This window comes from Cenococcum geophilum, assembly GCF_001692895.1.
Source record: "Cenococcum geophilum 1.58 unplaced genomic scaffold K441scaffold_4, whole genome shotgun sequence".
Classification (NCBI taxonomy): domain Eukaryota; kingdom Fungi; phylum Ascomycota; class Dothideomycetes; order Gloniales; family Gloniaceae; genus Cenococcum; species Cenococcum geophilum.
In genome coordinates this window covers 1,753,649-1,769,312 of record NW_027137562.1, presented here as the reverse complement: position 1 = coordinate 1,769,312, position 15,664 = coordinate 1,753,649, and positions in this window count along the sequence as shown.

Genomic DNA, 15,664 nt, shown 5'->3' with positions numbered 1-15,664 from the left:
ACTTAGGCGTCAAGCAATCAATTAAGGGGGAAGCCTTCGCAGAGGCTCCAACTTATTAATTGGTAGTGTTCCCGATAATCTACTAGTCGTATACTAGTTTCCTAATTAGGCCTAGTGCCTGTTCTACCTATTCTGCCTATCCTACCTATCCTACCTATCCTGCCTATCCTGCCTATCCTACCTATCCTACCTATCCTGCCTATTCTGCCTATCCTACCTATTCTACCTATCTTGCTTATCCTGCCTATCCTACCTATCTTACCATTTTACCTATTTATGCCTACCTATCTGTGCCTATCTATGCCTGCCTATACCTGCCTATTATGCCTACCTATCTATACCTACCTGTCTGTATCTATAATTTAGGGGAGAGGTCGGCCCGATCGAAGGCTCTGCTTAATTTGATTACGATTAATTATATTAATTCGTTCTCTATAGACGTTCGCTAGCTATACGTTTAAATAGTAGTCGTCTAGGGTGCCTTCCTAGGAGGCCTTAATTTAATTTAATTTAGTAATAGGCTAATATTAAGGCTCTAGTTCGATTCGATTAATTGATTAAATTAATCGTAGTATTTACTAGCTAGTCGTTTAAACGATTATTGTCTGGCTTTAGCGACGGTTATCTAGTTCTAGCAATAGACCTCTTCTACCTACCTACCTACCTGCCTACCTACCTGTCTGCCTATGTTAGTATCTAATTTAATTTAGGGGAGAGGTCGGCCCGATTAAAGGCTCTAATTAATTTAGATCGTTCTCTATAGCCGTTCGCTAGCTATATATTTAAACAGTAGTCGTCTAAGGCGCCTCCCTAGAAGGCCTTAATTCGATTTGGTAATAGGCCAATATTAAAGCTCTAGTTTAATTCGATCGATTAATTAATTAAATCGTTTATAGTATTCGCTGGCTGGTTATTTAAAAGGTTATTGTCTAGTTTTAGTAACGGTCGTCTAGTTCTAGTAATAGTTGTCTGACTCTAGGACGGTTATCTAGTTCTAGCGATAGTCGTCTATAATAGTTCTCTACTGGCTGCCGTTCTAGTGCCTCTTAAGGTAGGGAGGATGTAAGGAAGGGTAAAAAATAAGGTGGCTATAAAGGGGTAGCTTAGTAGAGGCACGTGTAGGGCTATTAGGAATATAGCGGGGACCTAATAGTAATATATATTATACGGAGCTTCGTATAGAGCCTCTGTATATAGAGCTTCGCGCAGAGCCTTATACAGAGCCTCGTGCAGAGCCTTTATACGTAGAGCTTCGTATAGAGCTTTATATAGAGCTTCGTATAGAGCTTCGTATAGAGCTTTGTATAGAGCTTCGTGTAGAGCTTTATATAGAGCTTCGTGTAGAGCTTTATATAGAGCTTTATATAGAGCTTTATGTAGAGCTTTGTGTAGAGCTTCGTATAGAGCTTTATATAGAGCTTCGTGTAGAGCTTTGTGTAGAGCTTTATATAGAGCTTCGTATAGAGCTTCGTACAGAGCTTCGTATAGAGCTTCGTGTAGAGCTTCGTGTATATAGAGCCTCGTATAGAGCTTTATGCAGAGCTTCATACAGAGCTTCGTATATGTTGTTTAAGGGGTGTATATAGGGTGTTGCTTTGGGGGGGTATCCTACTAGGAACCTAACAGAACGATTAGGAAATACTAGTTTCCTATTAGGAGCTTATTAAGACGATTAAAACAATTAAAACGTTTAAAACGTTTAGGATATTAGGATAGTAAGGTCCTATTAGAAGCCTATTAGGACGGCCAGGACGATTAGGACGTTTAGGACGTTTAGGAAATATTAGTTTCCTATTAGAAGCGTATTAGGATAGTAGGGTCCTATTAGGAGCCTATTAGGACAACTAGGACAATTAGGACGTTTAGAATGTTTAGGATATTAGGACCTCTAGGACCTCTAGGACGTTTAGAATAATTAGGAAAATTAAAATCCTGCTAGAAGCCTATTAGGACTATTAGGAGGCCTCTAGGATTTTAGCACCCTAACAAAATGCTAATATATAATATAACACTATATATCTTAATACAATACTTTAGAACGAACTCGAGCTATAGGTGTTAACTAATATAATCGATATAGTAGACCTAATAAGCGTAATATAGACAATATAACTAAGTCCTACAGTTAATATATACGCATATCGCTTATATATATAGAACTTTAACAACTATATAGCTTAAATACTTTAAGACTAAAGAATTAATATATCTATCTAGCGTACGGTTAAGGAGGTATAGCGCTAGATAGAGATTACTAACCTTATATCTAAACTGGCCCCCTTTATAAGGGAATACTATAGGTAGATTAACGGAATCCAGCGAATAGACCAGGACGTTAACCAACTAGAGGCCAATAATAATTAGGTATAAAAGATACCCCTAAGCATCTATTACAGCGTTATATACTATATTTGCTTTAAAAAGGACGCCACTAATACTAATAGGCTTAATAAGGTGTTTGCTTAATATACCCCATTATAGGCTAATATTAGAGCCCCCCGCTATAATGCTGTAATAGTATAAAAATATAAGTAGGCAAACGACAGCCTCTATAGTAATAAAGTAGGGAGGCTTTATTTACTATTTACAATCTAGGATACTAGGCGATTAAATAGCGAGCGTAAATACCTAAAATATACTAGTACGTTAGTAGAGACCCTCTAAGTTTGCGATAATAGTAAGATTAACGCAAGAACCGGAATACTTAGAGTATAGAGTATAAAGCTATCTAACAGCAGAACGAGACCCACGCTAGATACCCTCTAGATATATAATATTAACTATATTACAAGGCCCATCTTACTTATATTAACGGATATTAATATTATAAACTGTTTCTTTATAAACAACTACAGCGATTAGGATATATATAATAATTATAATTATTTATTGCTTAACGTCCGATTTGGATCCCTACTAGGCCTATGCGGACTACTCCTTATTTATATATAGGGAGAAAACTCTATTTAAGAAAACCCCGTAATCCATCTCCCCGCCTTTTAGGACTCGCCTACTTAGCGCCTATAAGTTACCTATAGTACTCTACTACCTTACTTTTTAACCTCCTTAGGAACTACTGCTGCCGTAATAAACCTACGGACGCGCTAGTATCGCAAACTTAACTCTACTACTGTAGAGTTATTAGGGGGCGCCTAATACTCGCCCCTTTGCCTTCTATTGCTATTTCTTTTGCAACCCAGAACTGGCCTAGTACATTTTAGTTAATAAGCTACTAGGTAACCGCCTTAAGACCTTTTTATATTAAGAGTAATGTATTATAGTTCTCTATGCCAGCTGCTAAGAGTATTGCTTCTCGGCTGGTGCGTAGGGGGCATAACAGTATTACATATTTTGGTGTCTGTTTTGGCCAGCTATATTCGTATCTTAGGCTACCTACTAGGACACCTACCTAGTAGAGCTAATCTTTTAGACCTATTATTCCTATTCTTAAGAGTGTTGCTATTGTATTTTCTACCTTTATTAGGCCTTTTTAGAGCCCTTAGGTGTTTACCCCCTATAGCGTTAACTATACTATGGCTTGGGTTCCTCTTACCTAAGATAGCCTCTGTACCTTTAACTCCTATACACCTCTCTAGTGTTGGTCTAGCCAGTATTTTATTACGGTAGATGGTTTCCCAGTACTCTTTTATGCTCTACTTTAGCTCCTTTCTCTCTTTTGCTATTATCTTTGCTAGGCTCTTACGCGTCTCCCTTCCTCCTCTATATAGGCCTGGGCCCTAACACGGCACTATTCTTCTTCTGCTTTTTTTTACCTGTTTCTCTAACATATCTTCCCTACTTTAGGGTTATTAGTTTGTACTCCTATAGGGTACCCTAGGGTCCCTCTATAGTTTATTTAGGCGTAGCTTAATATACTTTGTAACCTTAGGGTTGCGCTCCTTTTACACCCTTTATATTGCAGCGGCTTTAATATATAATTATAGGGGGGGGATATTTACTTCCTTCTTAAGCAGTACTATAGCCGTTCGCTTATACCCACCTGTTATACTCTAGAGGTAGGCTATTTGGACCTTTTAGAGTGGTTTAAGAAGTAATTTAGGGGGGCCTTAGTTTCTCCTATGGCCCAAATACTGGATCTATATGTTATAGTTAGCCAGACAACGCTATATATAGTAGGCGTAACCTCTAGAAGCATAGACCCTATATAAAATTAACAATTCTGGACATTATAATATACTATACTTGGCCCTTACGGGCCGCTTATAATGTATATGCGCTCTACCAGAGCTTACTGTCTACCTATACTCCTAATACCCTTAGGCCTTAAACTAGTTAGCCCCTAAAGACTTAAATATAGATTATATACTAAAGATCTGTAGATTGGTTACGTTTTCTTATAAAATAGATTAGCTGGTATTTCTCTAGTAAGAATTAAACTCTATATTGTCTTGCCCATTCTATGTAGGTATTATAGGCTTTCTTTAGTATTCTACAGTTCTCTATAGCTGTTGGCCCGTATATAATTAGGTTTATATTATTAATAAAGCCTATCCCCTAGGTCGCCCCTTCTTTAAAGAAGTTAAGTAGGTTGCTTACAAAGAAAAGACAGAGTATAGGCAAGAGGGGTAATCCTTATGGTATTCCTATTATAACTATAATGGGGGGCCTTTAGTATCCGCTAAAGACTAGTAATATTTCTTTCTAACCTATAAACCCTTANANAAATTNTATAATCNATTNTNNNAAGCCCTTTNCNNTAAGGATNTATANGAGNCGCTTATAGGGTANNTTATTGTAGGCACCACTAATATCTAGGCTAAGTATTAATACTATAAAGTCTCTTTGTATCGCCCATGCAGATTTAATGGTGGCGGTAAATAACGTAAGTGCTAATAGTATTAAGCGGTTCTTTCTTGCCCCTATTTAACTTTGTGGTAGTAGGGCGTATTCCTTAGCCGTATCTGCTATGCGGTCCGCTACTACTCTTTTTAAGATCTTGCTAAGGGTGTTTTTTAAGGCAATAGGGCGGTAGTTTCCTGGGATTAAGTAATCTACTTTACCTTCTTTTTATAGGATAACCGTCGTCATCAATCTTCTAAGTCGCGGGTAGTAGCCTATAGTAAAGCATACTCTAGCTATATCTGCAAGCCAAGGTACTATAAGTGGTCCACAGGTCTTTAAGGCCTTATTTAGTATCCTATCTGGTCCTAGTACTATGTTATTTAAAAGGCGGCTAATAGTTCTAGCCATTTCCTCTATTGTTATGTCGCTGTTAACCTATAGGCGGGTTACCGGTGTTTTACCTATAATGTCACTAAGGTCTACTAGAGCTGGTTAGGGGAAAAACCTTTCTATAAGGATCTTTGCCTTTTTATCATTGTTATTAGTGGCCTATAACTCCCCTACTCTTTATAGGGGTGGTAGGTATAGGTCTTCTACTAGGCGCCCTACCTTTTTCTTTACCTATTTCGCTATAGACCAAAGGCCCTTATTATAGGGGAGGTTTGGGTTAGAAGTATACTTATTTATAAACTATCTTCAGTTATTCCTTGCTTCTTTTTTTAGGGTATTCTTTAACTGGTTTCTTGTATCCTTATATCGTCTCTCGTCTTTAGGGTTATAGCTGCTTATATATTTCCTTCTTACTTATTATTAGCTGGCAATAAGAACCGCGCATTATGCGGACTATACGTGTCGCGCGTAGGGGCTAGGTTTTAATACTGGGTAGTACTCTTCTAGCCTATTTTTAATTACTGCCTAGATCCTTTCTAGTCTTCGGTTAATTTTCTGAGGGGTGGCTAATAAGCCTTACTTATTTAGTATCAGGTGGATTTCTTCTAGGTCTTAAAGTTGTTATTTAATTATATTAAGGAAATTGTCTGTCTTAAGCTTCCTTATTGCGTATCTTTTACTATTTAGTTGCGCCTTGATATCTAAATCTAGCTGTATTTAGATAGGGATATGGTTTAAGGCGAGTGCCTATTCTTCTTTAGGGTTGTATCTTTTAAGTCTCTAGTATAGGCCTTCGTCCATAAATATAAGATTAATTGTACTTCTGGCGGTACCTCGTTGCCATATAATTACTCCTAGGGGGGTAGCTAGTTTAAGGCCCTAGATATCTATAGCTCTTAGTAGGCACTCTACCTATTAATTAGCAGCAATATAGATACCCCCCTACCGCGGGTAGTAGAGGTTTATATCTCCTAATAAAATAGACTCCGTACCTTTGGTTTCCAGTAGGCTTACTACTAATATAATATTCTCTATTTGTGGGATCCCTTTAACCCTAGGGTTATATATATTAATAATTTATACCAATCCCCTATATATCTAGATTATTATAACTGCAATATCTAGATTAACTATGTACTATAACTATAAGGATAGGCTAATAGCCTTACTAATTATAAAGCACACGCGTATCGCTGCTTTTGGTTCGTATAGGAGTTAGAATCCTTAGGGGCAGTATATTAATTATATATAGGTATTATAGTACGGCTCTTATATGGTAAGGATATAGTGTTTCTCTAGGTCTAGACTGTCTAGTAGTGGCCTTACAAGACGGTGGTTTGTATTGCCGCAGTTATACTATATAATAGATAGGTAGCGGAACCTTATAGCAGGAACTACGGTGGGTTCGTTAATAGGCTAGGTGTGTAGATAATACAGGAAGTTAACAACGTAGTAATAACTAGTGGAGTAGTTACCTAACAGATTAACTCTAATTGTATTCTAAGAATTACTATAAGGAAGGAACTATCTAGGTAGGGATAAAGGGTCCTTAAATATATAACCGTACTCCTAAGAAATCCTTCTTATACGTGATATACATGTTATACGTAAGGTACGTAAGTTCCTCTTCGTTCCTCTTATTTAATATATAGCATGCCATATAACCTTGCTTACTATTCTTCATCACATAGTTCCACGGGTTCTATTTTAAACCGTACCTATATTAATCAACTAGCTTCTTCTAACTCTTCTTCTAGTAGTTATAATATCGTGCTTAAAGCATCCGTAATACTATCTCCCTCCTCTTTATCTTCGTCCTCAAAAATACTGTCACGGAGTGAGCACAAGCGGTGATAATATATAGCGAAGTAGGTATTATTAAGCTATGTACATAAACTGCGTGATGAAGTTAAGACGTTACGTAAGGAAAGAAGGTAGGGAAATGGGAAGAAAGGGCATATATCGTTAACTTAGTTGCTTAGTCAATACGTGTATAGGCAGAATAGGGTTTAGGTCGTGGTCCTGGCAGAACTTAGTAGAATTTAGTAGAACTTAGCAGAATATAGCAGAATGCCGTAGATTGCCGTTAAATTGCCATCAGATTGCTATTAAATTGCCATTTCGTGGTTAGTCTCTAATTGCTAAGTCGGTAGAAATAGGTAGACATGTGCAAGGTGTTACGGGGGTGTCCCGTAATAGTACCCCCCCTTTAAACTCGAGCTTCTGCGAGATAGGGCTGTGGTAGTTCTAGATAGAGTTTATAAAAGTCTTCTATAGCTTATATAAGTCCTATAGAGTTAATAGGTTCCTATAAGGACTTAGTAAAGCCTTTCCATTTCGTAAGATATATATATTGGCGTTTCCGTTTATCGTACTTAATATTATCAATTCTTTTAATAAAGTACTCGTTCTCACCATCCACTTTAACTGGTAGGGGAGGGTCTTATATCTATCTAGGCAGGGCGTCTAATATAGGGGCAGTAGGGCGGAGGACTGACGTATAGAATACGGGGTGGATTTTAACCGTATCAGGGAGCTTTAATCGGTAGGCATAAGAAGAGATAACCTTTTCAACCTTATAAGGGCCAGCGTTCTTCTAATTAAGTTTCTTAGTAGGTCGTTTCGTGTTTAGATTTCTTATATCTAGCCAGACAAAATTACCAATTTGGTAGGCTAGTGCTAGGGTTCGTTTCTTATTCGCTGCGGCTTTGTAGATAAATTAAGCCCATATCATCTTATTAGTAAGGAACTATTATAGTTCCTCCATCTTCTTTATGAATTTATTTGCTTCTGCGACTTATAAGGCGTGATAAGCGGGGTAAGGAACATTACTAAAGGGTTTAAAACCCATTCATAGGTGCTGGCCGTAATTGGCTAGGAATGGGGAGACTTTTATAGTTTCCGAGACGGAGTTATTTATAGTAAACTCGGTGAATGCGAGCCAGTTAATCCAGTCATCCTACAAATATGACGTGTATATCCGAATATACTGTTCCATTATAGCATTTACGCGTTCTATTTGGCCATCCGTTTCTAGGTAATACGCAGTAGATAATAGTACTTTAATGTGGAGTTAAGTAATTAGTTCTTTCCAGAATGCCGAGACAAACTAGCTGCCTTTATTGGAGATAATCGTTTCGGGGAGTCCGTAGAGTTTCCATATATAATCTAGGAATAATTAGGTAATGGCAGGCGTTAATATATCAGGGCAGGCGATTAAGTATCTCATTTTAGATAGTCGGTTTACAACTACTATAATATTCGTGCAGCCTCTACTCTTAAGAAGGTCAACAACAAAGTCAATTAAGATATCCCTCTATCTTTAGTCCGAAATAGGCAGCGGCTTTAAAAGACCGTTATACGTCTCATGCAAGGCTTTAGCTTATCGGCAGGTATAGCAGCTAGAGACGTACCTTTATGTTATATTATACATATTCGGCTAATAATACTCCTATTAGAGTAGTTCTAGGGTCTTTCCTCGGCCTGGGTAGCCGGCGATAGGTAGATCATATACGTGTTTAAGGAGTTTAAGCTTAAGCTCATCATAATCAGGGACAACTAGACGGTTCCGGTAATATAAGCGGTTTCCGCGGGCTTTGCATTTACTTAGAGAAATCTTTTTAGAGCGTCTAATGCCATCTTGCATTAGCTTAAGCGTCTCTTAGATAAACTCGTCATTTGGGTATTCATTAACTATAATCTATTCAATTAATTAATTAGTTATTTCAAGGACGTGTACCATAAAATCTTCAGTAGGAGGGTCGAATAGTTCAGGGCGAAGTAGGGTCTAATTTTGGTAAGAGCGCGCTTCTTCCAAGGCTGGCGCGTCTTGCGAGTGTCGGGTTAAAGTATTAGGCTTCTGGCCTTGGACGCCTAGGCGGTACGTAATTAAAAATTAAAAACGAGACAGATATTCTAACCAGCGGGCCTAACGGTAACTTAGCTATTTCATGGTTATAAAGTACTGCAGGTTCTTATAGTCGCTAAGGACCTTAATTAGAAATTTAGCGCCTTCTAGTTTAGGTCGCCATTATTTAAAATATCTAATAATAGCTAATAATTCCTTATTATAGATCTCATAGTTGTATTTAGCTAGGCTTAGTCGTTTTAAGAAGTATGCTACAGGGTATAATACTCCATCCTCGTTATATTAAGACAGGATGCCTCCAATAACATAGTTAGATAAGTCGGCTTCTATAACACTTATTCGGTTTAGGTTAAAGTATTAGAGTATAGGCGCAGTAGTAAACATAACCTTTAAATAGGCAAAGGCCTTCTTATATTCCTTATTAAAAACAAAGACTTTATCCTTTTAGGTTAGAGCTACAAGGGGTAAAACTAGGGCGGAGAAGTTATTAATAAACCATTAGTAGAAATTAGCAAATCCTATAAAGGCTCTTACGTCCTTAACGTTCTCAGGTTCTTGCCAATTTACAATTACTTCAACTTTCTTCGGGTCCATTCGTATACCATTTGTAGAAATAAGGAGTCTAAAGTATAGGACTTCCGTTTTATGGAACTCGCATTTATCTATATCCAATTGTAGACTAGCTCCGTGCAGGGCTTATAGGACGAGGTCAACGTGTTTTCAATGTTCGGTTAGGTTATTACTATATATTAAGATGTCGTCGATATAAGCAGTATAGAAGATGTCTAGGTAGGGGCGTAGGGTGTCGTTTACATAATGTTAAAACAAGCTCGGAGCGTTTACGAGGCCGAATGGCGTCACTAAGTATTTAAATAGTCCATACCGAGTACAAAATGCAGTAAGCCATTTATCTCCTTTTGCTATACGGAGGCGGTTAAATGTAGAGATAATATTAAGCTTTATATAGTAGCGAGCCTTACTTAATCGGTTTAGTGTCTCCTATATCAACGGGATCGGATATCGGTTCTTAATAGTGACGGCGTTAAGAGCTCGGTAGTCTATATAGAAGCGTAGACCGCCACTAGGTTTCTTAACGAAGATCACTAATACGGCTATAGGCGATGAGCTTGCTCTAATAAATCCTTTACTCAGGTTCTCATCTAAATACTTTTATAGTACTTAGAGTTCGTTTTGGGACATCCCGTATAAGGGTCCAAATCTAGGCTGCTTTCCTTCTTTAAGTACAATCTTATGGTCGTACAATCGGTGTTCTAGTAGCTTATCGGCTTCCTTCTGTGAGAATACCTCTAGGCGGTTATAGTACTCTACTAGTACCTTTGTAGTAGGGTTGGTATACTTCTTTAGTGCTAAGGCCTTCTTAATATCAGCTATAGTAACAGCAAAGATTGTATGTTTAGGTTTCTTAGCAAGTTGCGCTAACGAAGTAGCTCTAATTATGCGGATATCTAGGGTACCAAGCTCGCTTAGATTGTCCATAGTTTCTTATTTAGGTTTAGGTTCGGTATTAGGTATAGAGTTAGTATTAGATTCGGGTTCAAGTTCTTTAAGAATCCTTTTTATAGTTAGATACCAGTCCTTCTAATATCTTCATATAGTAAGCTTAAGCTTCTACCTATTTTTAGGCAGTACAGTACTTAGGGCCAATTCGTAAAGTTCGGTAGAATTCCCAGGTTAGTAGAATCTAATAAATTCCTTAGGCGCGGGGTGGATATTAGTAGAAATCTTAAGCTAGTGGATCTTAGCGGATTCCCTAGATTTTAGTTCGGGGTTAAGGCGGTACATTATATAACACTTCTACTTATAACAGGAGGCGGTAAATAGAAGCTTAAGGTTATCCCAATTAATAGTTACCTTATATAGCTTCATCTAGGGTTATCTAAGGATTACTAAGTAACCTAGGGTGGTAATAAAAAGCTTAATTAGTTCTTCATGGTTTAGGTATTAGAGTCTTAGGGTTACTATATAGGTGATACAGCCTAAGATGGTGCGTTTACTATTAAATCCAAATACGTCGATATACTAATTAAGGGGGGTTAGGGTAAAACTATTATCTTACGCAAAGATCTTATTAATAAATCCTATACCGCTAGCTCCTATGTCAATTAGGATTCAAGTGTTAGCCTATTAACCATTCTACCGAAGATAACAGTCGATAGTTATGCTATAGTCCCAAGAGTTAGAGTTCGTGACGTTAAATACGTTTAATAAAATCCTGTAGCAGAGCCGTCCCAAAAAGCGACTTAGCTCTAGGACCTTCCTTTTAGAGGCAATCGGGGTAGGGTTCTTATAGGATGTCGGCTATAGCTTCATCCTTATAAATAGTACTTGCTAGACATAGGGGTGGAACTAGATAAAGATTAGGGACGGTAACCGGAAGATTAATATAGTAAACGGCTGCCAGTACTAGCCGTTTGTAAATCGTTTTGGGGCATAGGGACGGAGTAGTAGTTTAAGAGGTAGAAGCTACTTCCACATTTAAAGCAAAGGCCTAGCTTAATGCGTTATTCTCGTTTAGAGGACCCTAATAGGGCGTATCCTAGGGTCCTAGTATTAATATCCATAGCGTCGGGGTGCTTAGGTTAAGACAATGACTTAGTAGACGTTCGCGGGGTTATTATATTATACTAATAAACGGGCTTTAGTATAAGGCGTAGTATATCATTATACCGTTTATTAATAATATTTACACAGGCGTTAAGAGTTTCTAGGAGGTCTACGCCTATTAGGGAGGTTTTTAGTTTAGGGCTTAAGGACTTAATAAGGCTATTAATTAGTGCGGAGTTATTCTAGCCTATTTCCTTTACGTAGCGGTTAAATTCGGAGAAGTATACTAGGAAACTTTTCTTTTCTTAAGTTATTTAGTTTATCTTTCTTTAAGCGGTAGCTTGGCGGTTCAGGTTACTATATATAGCTTTAAAAAGTATAACTAGGCTTTATACTAAGTTTAGTTAGAGAGGTTTAATAAGGTCAGCTACGTCTCCTCCTAGTTAACTTAGGGCATAATAGAGTCAGTTGGCTTCGGTTAGGTAGCGGTTAGTATTACCAGTTAGCTTATTCTTAAGCCGGCTTAAAAATAACTAAAGCTCTCGTCGTTTACCAGTAAATACTAGGGGGTCTAGTAGTTTCTCAGATCGTTTTAGTGTAGTAGTTAGTTCTATAGGATAAGTAACTACTATTAATTTGGGGCTTACGTTCCGCGTGTTCATCTCTAGAGATAGTGTTCGGTCTTAAGGCCTTAATATAGGCATCTTAAGGATGCGGACTTCTTCTTAAAGTACTTCAATTAATTGTTATTATCATACTTCTTATTTAGCTTACTATTGAGTTAAAGTAGCTTAGTGCTATATAAGGGCGTCCATAAAGGACTTCTATATACCTACTAATTGTTCTTAGAGTGCAGCCATAATAGCGTCGGCCGTTGCGGGGGCTTCAGGGTCGTTCTGCATTTTTGGAGGGTAGTATAGGTTTTTAACACAACGTAGTGTTACGGAGTGAGCACAAGCGGTAATAATATATAGCGAAGTAGGTATTATTAAGCTATATATATAAACTGCGTAATAAAGTCAAGACGTTACGTAAGGAAAGAAGGTAGGGAAACGGGAAGAAAGGGCATATATTGTTAACTTGGTTGCTTGGTCAACATATATATAGGTAGAATAGGGTTCAGGTTATAGTCCTAGCAGAACTTGGCAGAATTTAGTGGAACTTGGCAGAATATAGCAGAATGCCGTAGATTGCCGTTAGATTGCCATTAGATTACCGTCAAATTACTATTTCGCGGTTAGTCTCTAATTGCTAAGTTGGTGGAAACAGGTGGACGTGTGTAAGGTATTACAGGGGTGTCCCGTAACAAATACCTAGTATCTCTAGGTTGTTTGCTAGAGGTATAATATCTATTTAATTAATTTAGTTAATATCGTTGCTTATTATACCTAAAGCTTCTTCTTCTTTACACGCGCAACGTCGCGCTCGTACTATTGCTGCGATATTATCTCTTAGTGAGATAATGCCATCTCCGTGTTCTCGTTATGCGAGAAAAAGGTTAGTTTATGTTACGCTAGCGAGTCCCTTGTCTTAGCAACCCTTATTATATTTAGTGTGCACTAAAGCAAATATTTAATTGTCTTGCGATATTCGCTCTACCTCTAACGCTAAATATACGCGTCCTATTATTCTTAATAGCCTTTAAGTACCCTCATTAATTGCTACTAAGGTTTTAGGTTTAGTCCGCTGCTATAAGGCTTAATAATAAGCTCTTAGTTACTCTTACTAAACTTTATTATTTTTATAACGCTAAAAAAGAGGCTGCTAATGCTTAATAACGGGCTCTTAATTCTCGTCTTGCTGCGTCCGCTTAGTTAATCCGTCTTAAAAAGGTTTATAAGAAGGTGCGTTCTAAGGAGTAAAAACTTATAGAATAAGGTTTATAGGAACTTAGCGATAAAAAAACGGATTCTCTTCTAATAGAGAAGGAAACAGCTCCGAGTACCTTAGTAGGTGCTCCTCTTAGGTCCCCCTTAGGTGGTTTATTCTTTAGTAATCCCCCTTTATTAATACTGCCTAACCTTTTCTCTTCTAATACTCCTATACCTTTCCTATAGCATTCTTTAAGTTCTTTAGTAGCTTCTAGGTAGTCTTATTATAGCTTATCTATTTAACCTCGTACTATATTTCATTATTAACGTTCTCGTAATTAACGATCTTTAAAACTTGCTATTTATCTTCCTCCTATCCTCTATACGTATCTACTTTATAAATTGGTAGCTTAACATTCCCGTATACTAGCTTTAGCATTATAATATGCTATATAGGGTAGATCTTTATCTTAGCTAGTAGGTTTAACTTAAACGTAACTAGTGAAATTTTCTCCGTGATTTTAAAAGGTCCTAGTCTAACGTAGTCCAACTTCTTACTTAGTTATTAACTTTTAAAATTTTTATATAGTAGCTATACCTTATCTCCCTCCTTAAGATCTAGTCCCTTAGATCTCTTAGCGTCGTAGTACCTTTTTATCCTTTGCTATACCACTCTTGCTATTTCTATAAGGTTTGTATAAAGATTTATTAACATCTCCATTTTTTACTTAGCTGTGCTACTCGTCTTTTTTACTTATTATAGCGATAATAACGTTCTTAGCTTATATCCGTAATTCGCCTTAAATAGTAATATGCCTATTTCTTCTTAAGGTATTATATTATATACGAACTATATAACTGGTAATAATAATACCTAATTATTCTGTATATAATTAATATAGTGTCTTAGATACTATTCTAATGTCTAATTTAATCTTTCCATTTAGCCGTTTGTCTGCAGATAATATACGGTAGAAGTTACTACTTAAACTCCTTATTCCGCTAAGAATACCTCCTAAAATACTATTATAAATCTTAAATCTCTATCTAATATAATCTTACCTAGTGCTCTATATCTTGCGAATACTTCCTTAATATAAATTCTAGCAATATCTTCCACTAAGATTTCTTCCGTGTATACTATAAAGTATCCCCACTTCGTTAGCTTATCTACTACCATTAAGATTACGTTATAATCTTATCCGGTAATAGAATCTTTTAATTTTAGCAACTTTATAATAAAGTCCTATAATATAACCTCCCATAGTCTCTCTAGTATTTTAATAGGTTATAGCCCTCCGTATGGCTTATATCTTGCTAGTTTATTCCTTTAGCAATCTAGATATTCCTTTATAACTTATCTTACTAATTCCTAGATTTTATTAATAATATACTCCTCTTAGAGTCTTAATACTAAGTTTATAGCTCTATTATATCCTTACATTAATCCCTTATAGAATAACTTAATAAACTCTCTTATAATGTTTTTTAGCACGTATATTACTATTCGGTTTTCGTATTACTCTAAGTTTAGATTCTCTACCTATATATCTTAGATCTTCTATAATTAGTCACTCTCTAATACTTTATAGTTTTCGCTAATTTCTCCTATTACTACAATTTTCAAATAATTATATCTAATTAATCTATCTATATCTTTTCGCAGTAAAGCCCCTAATGGCTTTTCATTATTTTATAGTTTAGCCTTTTTACTTAGAGCGTCTGCTCGTGCATTGTCTATACCCTTAGTATACTAAATCTTAAAATAATATTCTATAAGCATCTCTACCCATCTAACTTACCTTTAATTAAGTTCCTTTATTATTAGAAACCCTATTAGGTTCTTATAATCCATTTTAACTATAAATAGTTTCTCTATGCCTTATAAGAACGCTCTCTATTCCTAAAGTACTATAACTATCCCTAATAACTCCTTATTATAGATATTATAGTTTAATTCTAGTAGTATTATCTTTCAACTATAGTATATTACTAGGTGCTATCCGTCCTTATATTTTTATAGGAAGCACGCTCCTAGTATAAAGTCTAATATATTTATTTCAACCACTATTTCTAGCTTTAGTTAGTAGATTTTAAGGATTAGGTCCTAAGTAAATAACTCCTTAACCTCCTTAAATAGTTTCCTTTATTCTTCTCCCTATACCTAAGGTTCTTCTTTCTTTATTAACCTTATAAATGGCTTAATATCCTTTAACTATTAAGCTAT